The sequence below is a fragment of the Crotalus tigris genome, unplaced genomic scaffold, assembly GCF_016545835.1.
Source record: "Crotalus tigris isolate CLP2741 ecotype Arizona unplaced genomic scaffold, ASM1654583v1 scf7180000019364.2947544272:3078424, whole genome shotgun sequence".
Classification (NCBI taxonomy): Eukaryota; Metazoa; Chordata; class Lepidosauria; order Squamata; family Viperidae; genus Crotalus; species Crotalus tigris.
In genome coordinates this window covers 2777080-2785643 of record NW_024097500.1, presented here as the reverse complement: position 1 = coordinate 2785643, position 8564 = coordinate 2777080, and the positions used below count along the sequence as shown (strand labels likewise).

The 8564-nt window shown below is 38.1% G+C and overlaps 1 long non-coding RNA gene across 1 annotated transcript in view; it reads right to left on the bottom strand.

The window, feature by feature from the left end:
* Window positions 1-2567: 2567 nt before the first annotated feature.
* The window catches only part of LOC120316351, a 14197-nt gene continuing 8200 nt past the window's right edge, over window positions 2568-8564 (bottom strand). The window contains exon 2 of the long non-coding RNA XR_005558941.1: window positions 2568-4568. This is a non-coding gene — a long non-coding RNA (uncharacterized LOC120316351). The remainder of the gene's footprint in view (window positions 4569-8564) is intronic.

Genomic DNA, 8564 nt, shown 5'->3' with positions numbered 1-8564 from the left:
TACTTCTCTCCTTGATTAGTTTCCATCCATTGCTTCTTGTCTTGCCTTCTAGTGCTTTGGAGAAGAATAGAATAGAATAGAATAGAATAGAATAGAATAGAATAGAATAGAATAGAATAGAATAGAATAGAATAGAATAGAAGGATGGGATGAATAGAATAGAATAGAATAGAATAGAATAGAATAGAATAGAATAGGAGTTGGAAGGGACCTTGGAGGTCTTCTAGTCCAACCCCCTGCTCAAGTAGGAGAACCTATACCATCTCAGACTGTCTAGCCTCTTCTTAAAAATCTCCAGTGATGGAGCGCCCATGATTTCTGGAGGCATAGCTTGACCCTCTCTTTTTTTGTGGCAGCCTTTCAAATATTGGAACACTGCTGTCATGTCCACCTTAGTCCTTCTTTTCTCAAAACTAGCCAGACCCAAATCCTGCAAATGTTCTTTGCATGTTTTAGTCTCCAGGCCTTTAATGACCTTAGTTGCTCTTCTCTACACTCAACATCTTTATATAATATTTAAACGTGTAATGTTTAAATATTATAATGTTTATGATTCGAATTATAATAATTCTTCCCACTTTGTGGATGGATAACTGAGGTGTCAAGCCAGGGTTTGTCTAAAGAATTTCATCTAAGATAAGGCTTTAAAGTCCAGGTTTTTAGCCCAAGGGGGGAAAAACGTTTCCATCCGATGAATTGCTGTGTTCCCACCCTGCTTCTTCTCTCTGAATGCCATCTCAGACTTTGCTTCATATTTCCTTCAAGCACCCTCAAATCCATTCTCCAAATCATGTAAAGATCTCAATGACCTTATTGTAGGTGGCAAGTTTAAATGTGCCATATTAATAACTTCTTATCCAAGACAAATTAAGTCCTTATGTGTCAAAAGCTCTTGGTGCTGGATTACCTACAAGAGAAGTATTTATTGAATAAATGTTAGATCCAATTTCATTTTAATGTGACTGACAGCAGACTTCGGCCTTTGCAAATGAGATTCTAAAAAAAAACACTCCAATTTGAGCCTGCATTGCAACTTTACACCGAACTTGTCTTTTCCTATTATGGTCTTTTCAAAAAGGAGATATCAAAAGCAGTTTGGTGATGAGGAGAGGGTATTTTTTTTTCCTTTCATTCTTATTCTTATTCTGAAGAGCTAGGAGAGAGATAGAAAGCACAGAGAAGAAGAAGAAGAAAAAAGGCCTGGCATTCAGCCTAAAGAGAAATCATTGAAACAAATTAATCCTATGCCGTTTAAATTGACATGGTAATCCATCATCAGTAAACTAAACTCTGAAAGCAATCTAGAATCGGCAGTCTTCTTTCACTGCCCCTGAAGGCACAAAGGCAGATAGTTTTTTTTTTTTTTTAAAGGAATAGAAGAGAAGAAACATTATAAAAGTAAGCAATGCCTTGAAAAGAAGGAAATATGGATGGATGGATGGATGGATGGATGGATGGATAGATAGATAGATAGATAGATAGATAGATAGATAGATAGAGATAGATAGAGATAGATAGATAGATAGATAGATAGATAGATAGATAGATAGATAGATAGATAGATAGATAGAAAAGAGAAAGAGCTAGGCAGACAGTCAGACAGACAGACAGAGTCCTTGGTGCTTCTGCGCTTGTTGTTTGCAGACATTTCATTACTCAACCAGGTAAGATCAGTGCCCTGATGATGAAGTGATGGGCACTGATGATATTACCTGGTTGTGTAATGAAATGTCTGCAAACCAACAAGCCCAGAGAGCATCGTGTATTCCATAATTCAAGAGAGAGAAGAGAGAGATGGAGAGGTTGCTATCTGAGATTCCTATGTCCTCAGCTGCGGCTGTTTACCCTTCCAAGTGGAAATGAAATAGATAAACCAGGCAAGTAATGCTCCATAATCTTCCATAAGTCCTCTCTTCTTTTTAACCTCTTCGGCAAGGAGGGAAATCTCAGTGTTTTTACCTCTGGATGGTCAAGACCTGCTGTGGCCTTTTTCTTTCTCTCTTTCGTACAAACAGAGGCACCTATACATGCAAAGGCTTCCCTGGGGAGGTCAGAAAAGTCAAGATGGTGATCATGAGTATGTGATTAAAACCCCACCTCCTTTTTACATGAGTCGTAATGCACGTTAGAAAACCAGTGTAGTGTGCTGGTCAATACACAAGGCTGGAAACTAGGAGACCATGAGCTCTCGTCTTGCTTTAGGAATGGCCAGCTGGGTGACCTTGGGCCAGTCATTTTTTCACAGCCCAGGGAAGGAGGCAATGGCAAACTACTTCTGAAAAACTTTGTCAAGAAAACTAATCCAGACAGTCACCAGAAGTCGACATTGATTTGAAGGCATACAGGTGATCCTTGACTTACAAAACATTTGTTTAGTGACCATTCAAAGTTACAGCAACACTGAACTTATGATCATTTGTTATGCTGACGGCTATTGCAGCCTCTCCCGTGGTCACATGATCAAAATGTGGACACCTGGCAACTGGTATGCATTTATTGCAGTGTCCCAGGGTCAAGTGATCCCCATTTGTAACCTTCTGATAAACAAAGTCAATGGGAAAGCCAGGTTCACTTTACAACCGTGTTACCAACATAAGAACAGCAGTGACTCGCTTAACAACTAGACACTTAACAAGCAAGGAAGTCATAAAATGGGGCAACATTCACTGAACAACTGTCTCACTTAGCTTCAGGAATCTGGGGTTCAATTGTGGCCATAGGTCAATGGTTGAGAGCAATCAATCAATGGAATAGCTTGCCCTCAGACATTGTGAGTGCGCCATCATTGGAAGCTTTCAAAAAGAGACTTGGATAACCATTTATCTTGAATGGTATAGGGCAGGAGTCTTCAAACTTGGTCCTTTTATGACTTGTGGACTTCAAGTCACGTGCCTGGCTGAGGAATTCTGGGAGATGAAGTCCACAAATCATAAAAGAGCCAAGTTTGAAGACCCCTGGTATAGGTTCTCCTGTTCGAGCAGGGGTTTGGACAATGCATATTTAAAGGATCAGAGCTTTCACTGCACAGTTGTTCCTGCCAGTTTAACTATTTGGATTTTCCCCGTAGGTGCCCCCTTGCATTCAGATCCTGTACACTTAAGTGCATTCCTTCAGAAGAGAGGAGGCCAGTGGCATTACAGACTTGATCAATTCATCCATCGATCAGACAGAAGAACAGAATCACTAACACTAGACATGTGTACTGATCTTTCAGAGGCTCAACTAAGAGTTGTTGAAGAATGGCCTAGACCTAGAGTGAGCTTCCCAGTGCTGACACTGTCTGGAGGTGTGGACTTCAACTCTCGTGATTCTCAACAAGGGCTAGGGAAAACCAGCATGGAAGATTGAATTGCTGCGCTGAATCCTATTAGGGTTTGATTGCTGAAAACTGTAGCAAAAATATCATTGGAAAGCAGTTATATGACCCCTTCTCTTTCTCTACAAGTGAAGTTGGAAAAGATGAACCATCAACAAAGCTGTGCAGGATTTTGGTCATTCAGGATGGTGTTAAAATGTCAAATCCCTGATACAGTAAACAGATGACAGAACGTCCTTCCTGTTCTCGTGTCTTGTCTATCCTGTGCACAGAAAAATTGTATGAATCCTTTGCTCAAACAAAAAGTGATCACATAAAAGTTGGGACTCCACTCAGTGCCAGCAGCAAGGGCCAATCAATGACATCCTGGCAAATTAAATATCTTGCATTTTAAAATCCCAGTTCTCACTCCATTAGAGGAGATAAAAATTTGTTCCTGGAATGTCTTCCAAAGAAATAAAAAAAAAAATCTGGGCAGTCCTTGTGATGGAGTCCAGGGTTTTGAGATTTAACAGAATAACAGTTGGAAAGGACCTTGGAAGTCTTTTAGCCCAACTTTCACTGCTTGAGCAGGAGACCCTATACCATTCTGGATAAATGGCTGTCCAGTCTCTTCTTAAAAGCCTCCAGTGATGGAGCACCCACAACTTCTGGAGGCAAGGCGTTCCACTGGTTAATTGTTCTCACTGTCAAGAAATTTCTTCTTAGTTCTAGGTTGCTTCTCTCCTGGATTAGTTGCTTTAGTACAGAGGTGGCCAAGAATATACTTGAATGTCTTGTTTTACATTTGTCATCCATTTGAGCCCAATCTTTATCCTACTTATGGAATCTCAGCATTACATGCACATATGAATCATAATTATGACGAATATTTTGCTTCTTAAGCCTCTAACCCCTGTTGGGATAGGCTATGCAGAAGACTGAGTCTGTTGCAATGGCGTTCACAATGGTTTAACCTGATACTTCTTCAGATGGACCTTTTTTTCAAAGACAGTTGATGACCAGAAGGAGGAATGTTATTTTGGATGCACTTCCAAAACCTTGAAGAGGAGAAGAAATCATGATTCTTCTCTTCTCCTGTGATTGGAGCTACTCCTATGCTTGTTTGCTTGTTTGTTTTTGTGCCTGCTTTGTTGTTAGTGTTGTTGCTTTTGTTGTTGCTGAGGTTGCTGTGATGTTTAAGCATTAATGTACTTTGTCTTCTATGATTTATAATGCGGAAGTTTCAGAAAGAAGGGAGATTATATGCAGCCTGGAAATGAACAGAAAGTTAAAAGATAAAATCCTTGTTCTTGCCACATTAAAGCATTAGCTGGATTTGCACAACTAATAGTCAGCTGAACCGTGGTTTAAATCAATGTTCTGGATTTACACAATCGTTTTTTTTTCTCCCTCCCTCTCCCTCCCAAATTAGAAACAAAAATTGCCACAAACATTTTTGATTATTTTGCAGAGCTAGTGTTAGCCTCTTACTAACCTTACCAATATCAGGTTGTTTTTTTTTAGTAAAATAAGAGACTATACAATTGCCTAAAAATACAAATCTTGCTTTTGAGGTTATGTGTTCAGGAAATAATTCCTACCATGCCATCAACGGCAACAGAATTATAAATCCGTAATTCAAATCATATTTAAAACAAGAGAGGTTTTTTTTAAAATTTAGAAACATGAAATAAAAACATAAAATCCCGCCTCTCCTAACATTATTACAGTTGCTACTGAAGTGCGTATGAGTAACATATAATTTTGTTTGAAAAAGTAATATCCAGGACAAATATGGCTTTCAATCCCCTTGGTTTATTTCAATAATGATTGTCTTCAAAACTTTGAATTAGCAATTGGCTAACAAGCATAAGAAACAACGCAAAAATTCTGTAAAAAAATTTTGTAACAACTTTAAAAAATAAAGTTGACATCAGCCTCAAAGTCTTTTGCAGCACAAGGCAAGGCTGTAGATTCCCCAAAGTGTAAATTATAGCCCCAAACCCCACACATACACAGTATGCTATAATGGAAGGAGGGAGAAGAGGAAGAGGAAGAGGAAGAAGAAGATGATGAAGAGGAAGAGGAAGAAGAGGAGGAAGAGGAAGGGGAAGAAGAAAAATTAAATAATAGAATATACAAATTATTCTCACAGGTTTAAAGCAAATCCAGATTTGAAAACAAGATACTGACAAAAGAAGAAAAATTATTGGAGGAGGGGCAAATCCACTCTTGAATTTATGAAACATAAAATGCTAGTCTTTAATTATGAAGTTTATAATCATATGTCTGTTTACTCAGAACTAAACCTTATCAAGCTCAAAAGTTATTTCAAGTCCATATGAGTAAAATGGCCAGTTCCTGGAGTCTCCCCCACCACCATTCACTCTCCCAACCAAATAACTCTTTCCAGACTGAGCAGTTGGCATCCCTTGCCCCCTTTCCTGCAAGGAGAACTTTCTCAGGAATTGCATCTGAATGAAAAACAATAATAAAAATTCCTTGGAAAGATAATATCAGTGGGAGAAATGGATACAAAACAATGAAGAATGCTATGACAAAGTGGCTTGGGTTACATTAGTAAGGTTTTCCCCCGTGGATTATTTTACCAGACCGTGTGCATGCTTTAATTGGAATATTGGTTTAATTGCTTAATTAATTAACTAAAGGAAGGATCACTTTTAATCAACAGGACTACAAGTTCAGGACACCCATGTTTTGAAGGCAGTGTGGTGGAGGCAGTTCCATTCTCTTCTACATCTCAGAAATGAAGGGGTTTTTTTTTTCCCCTTTTCTTTTTAATTTTGGAGAAGTATGCTGGATGGAAAGACAGCTGATTAGCAGATTCAGGATTCTGCCACTACTTGATAGCATGCATAAAGTTTGCCTAGTTGCTCTAAACTGGTGAATATTCAAGAAAGAGGATGCCTGTGAAACAAAATCCCAAATTATGAGCCAAAAGAATATCAGGAATGTTAAAAACTTCTTTTTTGTCTCAAAATGTGGATCGTTAGAAACTTTTCAGTGCATTTTTCCTCTAGAACTGGATTCTTCATTTACTGTGCCTGACCTTACGTATATTTCTGTTCATTTGATACCAACAGGCAAATATTGTTCCAGTTAGCTTTGAAAGTAAGAGGATGAGAAAGAAAATACATGCCAATAAAAAAATGACATGAAAAAAAAATGTTTGGATAAGAAAAATAAGGAGAAGGGGAAGGAATCAGGGATACGTGAATTCTTAACTTCCTCTTTCAGTCAGGTTTTTAACAGTGTTTATGACTAGCTCATCTTCATTGATTTGAAGAGTCCCAGTCTCAGAAGAGGCAGTTAAAATGTTTGCAGGGATGTGCGATATGCCAAACGCTTTCAGGGAAAAAGAAATGAGGATGGAGTAATCATTACAGAAGTACATAATGCAGTATGGGTTAATGTTGGTTTTTTAAACCGTCTTCCACACTCCTGCAAATTCAGAGTGGGGTTTTCTTAGACCTTTTTTTTAAAAGGTCCTCTTTTGAATTCTCTCTCTTAAGTAGATAATACTTAACAGAAGTCTTTGGCATCGAGGAAAACAATGGAGTCGCCTGTTTAATTAATGTGGGCTCCTATTTGTTTAATATTGAGGAGGAATGATAATATGTGCAGAAGAGCTAAAGGCAATTTGGAGTTCCAAAATAATTTTTAAAAGAAGCCCTGTTCATCATGTTTATTTAATGCTTTTTTATCCTTAATTTGGGATCTGACAAAAGGGGGGGGGGGGAGGATGAAGAGAAAGAGAAAATGCCATCACTAAAAGAGACTGTAATTGCACTCCTTAATTATTATCAGATTATTAGGGGAAATGTATGGGGCTTTTTTTAAACAGTCATTGTAATTATTTTGGGTTTTGTCTTCCAAGCTGCTTTCTTCAAGTCATATTTTCTTGACGTGTCTCTGTCCAAAATAGAAAATCTGAATGTAACTATCTATCTTTCGGGATTTGTATATGTTATATGAATATGCACAGATACATGCAGACACTTTTTTATTTACAATGGCATGCAATTCTGTGTTGATCTCTGTCTGTCTTCTCAGTTGGGAAACAAACCTATTAAAATATGCAAATGAGGGTTTTTTTCTTCCGTTGTTTTTTTTTAGGGGCCATGTTTTAAATTGATTTTTGGTAGCATAGAACTTGCTGGATTAAAATATGTCTCCTGCTCATTTAATGAAATGGCAATCCAGCAATTAATTCTGGAATTAGAATAGTTAAACTACTCTACAAATATTATTCAAAGCAGGTAAATGTTTACATACTCCTACCATGGCATAAGGTATCTGCACATCCATACACACACTGAAAAATGGGGAAACTGCAACCACACAGAATAATCCCTACCCAGCTTTTATTTAAACCACACACATACACACACCCACTCCTCTCCATGCATTCACACCTCCATCCTTCAACTATCTGTTCAATGTAGTTCTGCTCAGGGGTTCATAACATTCTGTCCTTTTGCATCAGATCTTCCCTATCCACAGTCCAAAGAATTAAGCAAAAATGTTATTAGATAACAGGAGATATTAACAATATGCCTCTTCTTCCTTGTCCCCTTAAAAAACAGACCATACTGCAATATTCCTAGGAAGAAAGGTGCCCTCTCAAGTTAAGTAAGTTGCTTAAATTAGAAGTAAGCTGCTTGAATTAGTTACCAGGAAGTAGGAGATATCTTAGATGAACTGTGGAATCCCTGTAGGGGTTGGTTTATTTTAGCCTGATGGGAAACTTCCTTTTTTTCTCTCTCTCTTTTTTTTAAGGAATCTGGTACCTAACATCCCTCTAGTTCCAAACTCCAAAAGTTTGTTTGTTTGTTTTTCCTAAGAAAGAGGGAAGTGGAGAGACTCAGCTCTTAAAAACTTCTCAGCGAATTTGCGTTGTGCCTTTTGTTTTGTGTCTCCTTCTACCATGGGTGAATAATGGAGAGGACAAAGCTGTATTGTCAAGGGAGCCCTTGTTTTATCTTTAAGCTGGAAAAAAAAAACACCCTCCACTATTTTGTGCATTTCAAGCTGCAGGGAGAAGACCCTTCTTTCCACCACCCCCACCCCACTTCCCACTTCATTTCCTAAACCGAAATGAGAACACAAGTGAAGACGAGACCTCTTAGATAATTGAGCAGTTTACTAAGTGGATGGGTTTGTGTGTGTTTTTAACGCGTCTCTCGTTTACTTTTCTTGGATCTTTTTCTTTTTTTTCTTTCTTTTTGTTTCTTTCTTTCTCTCT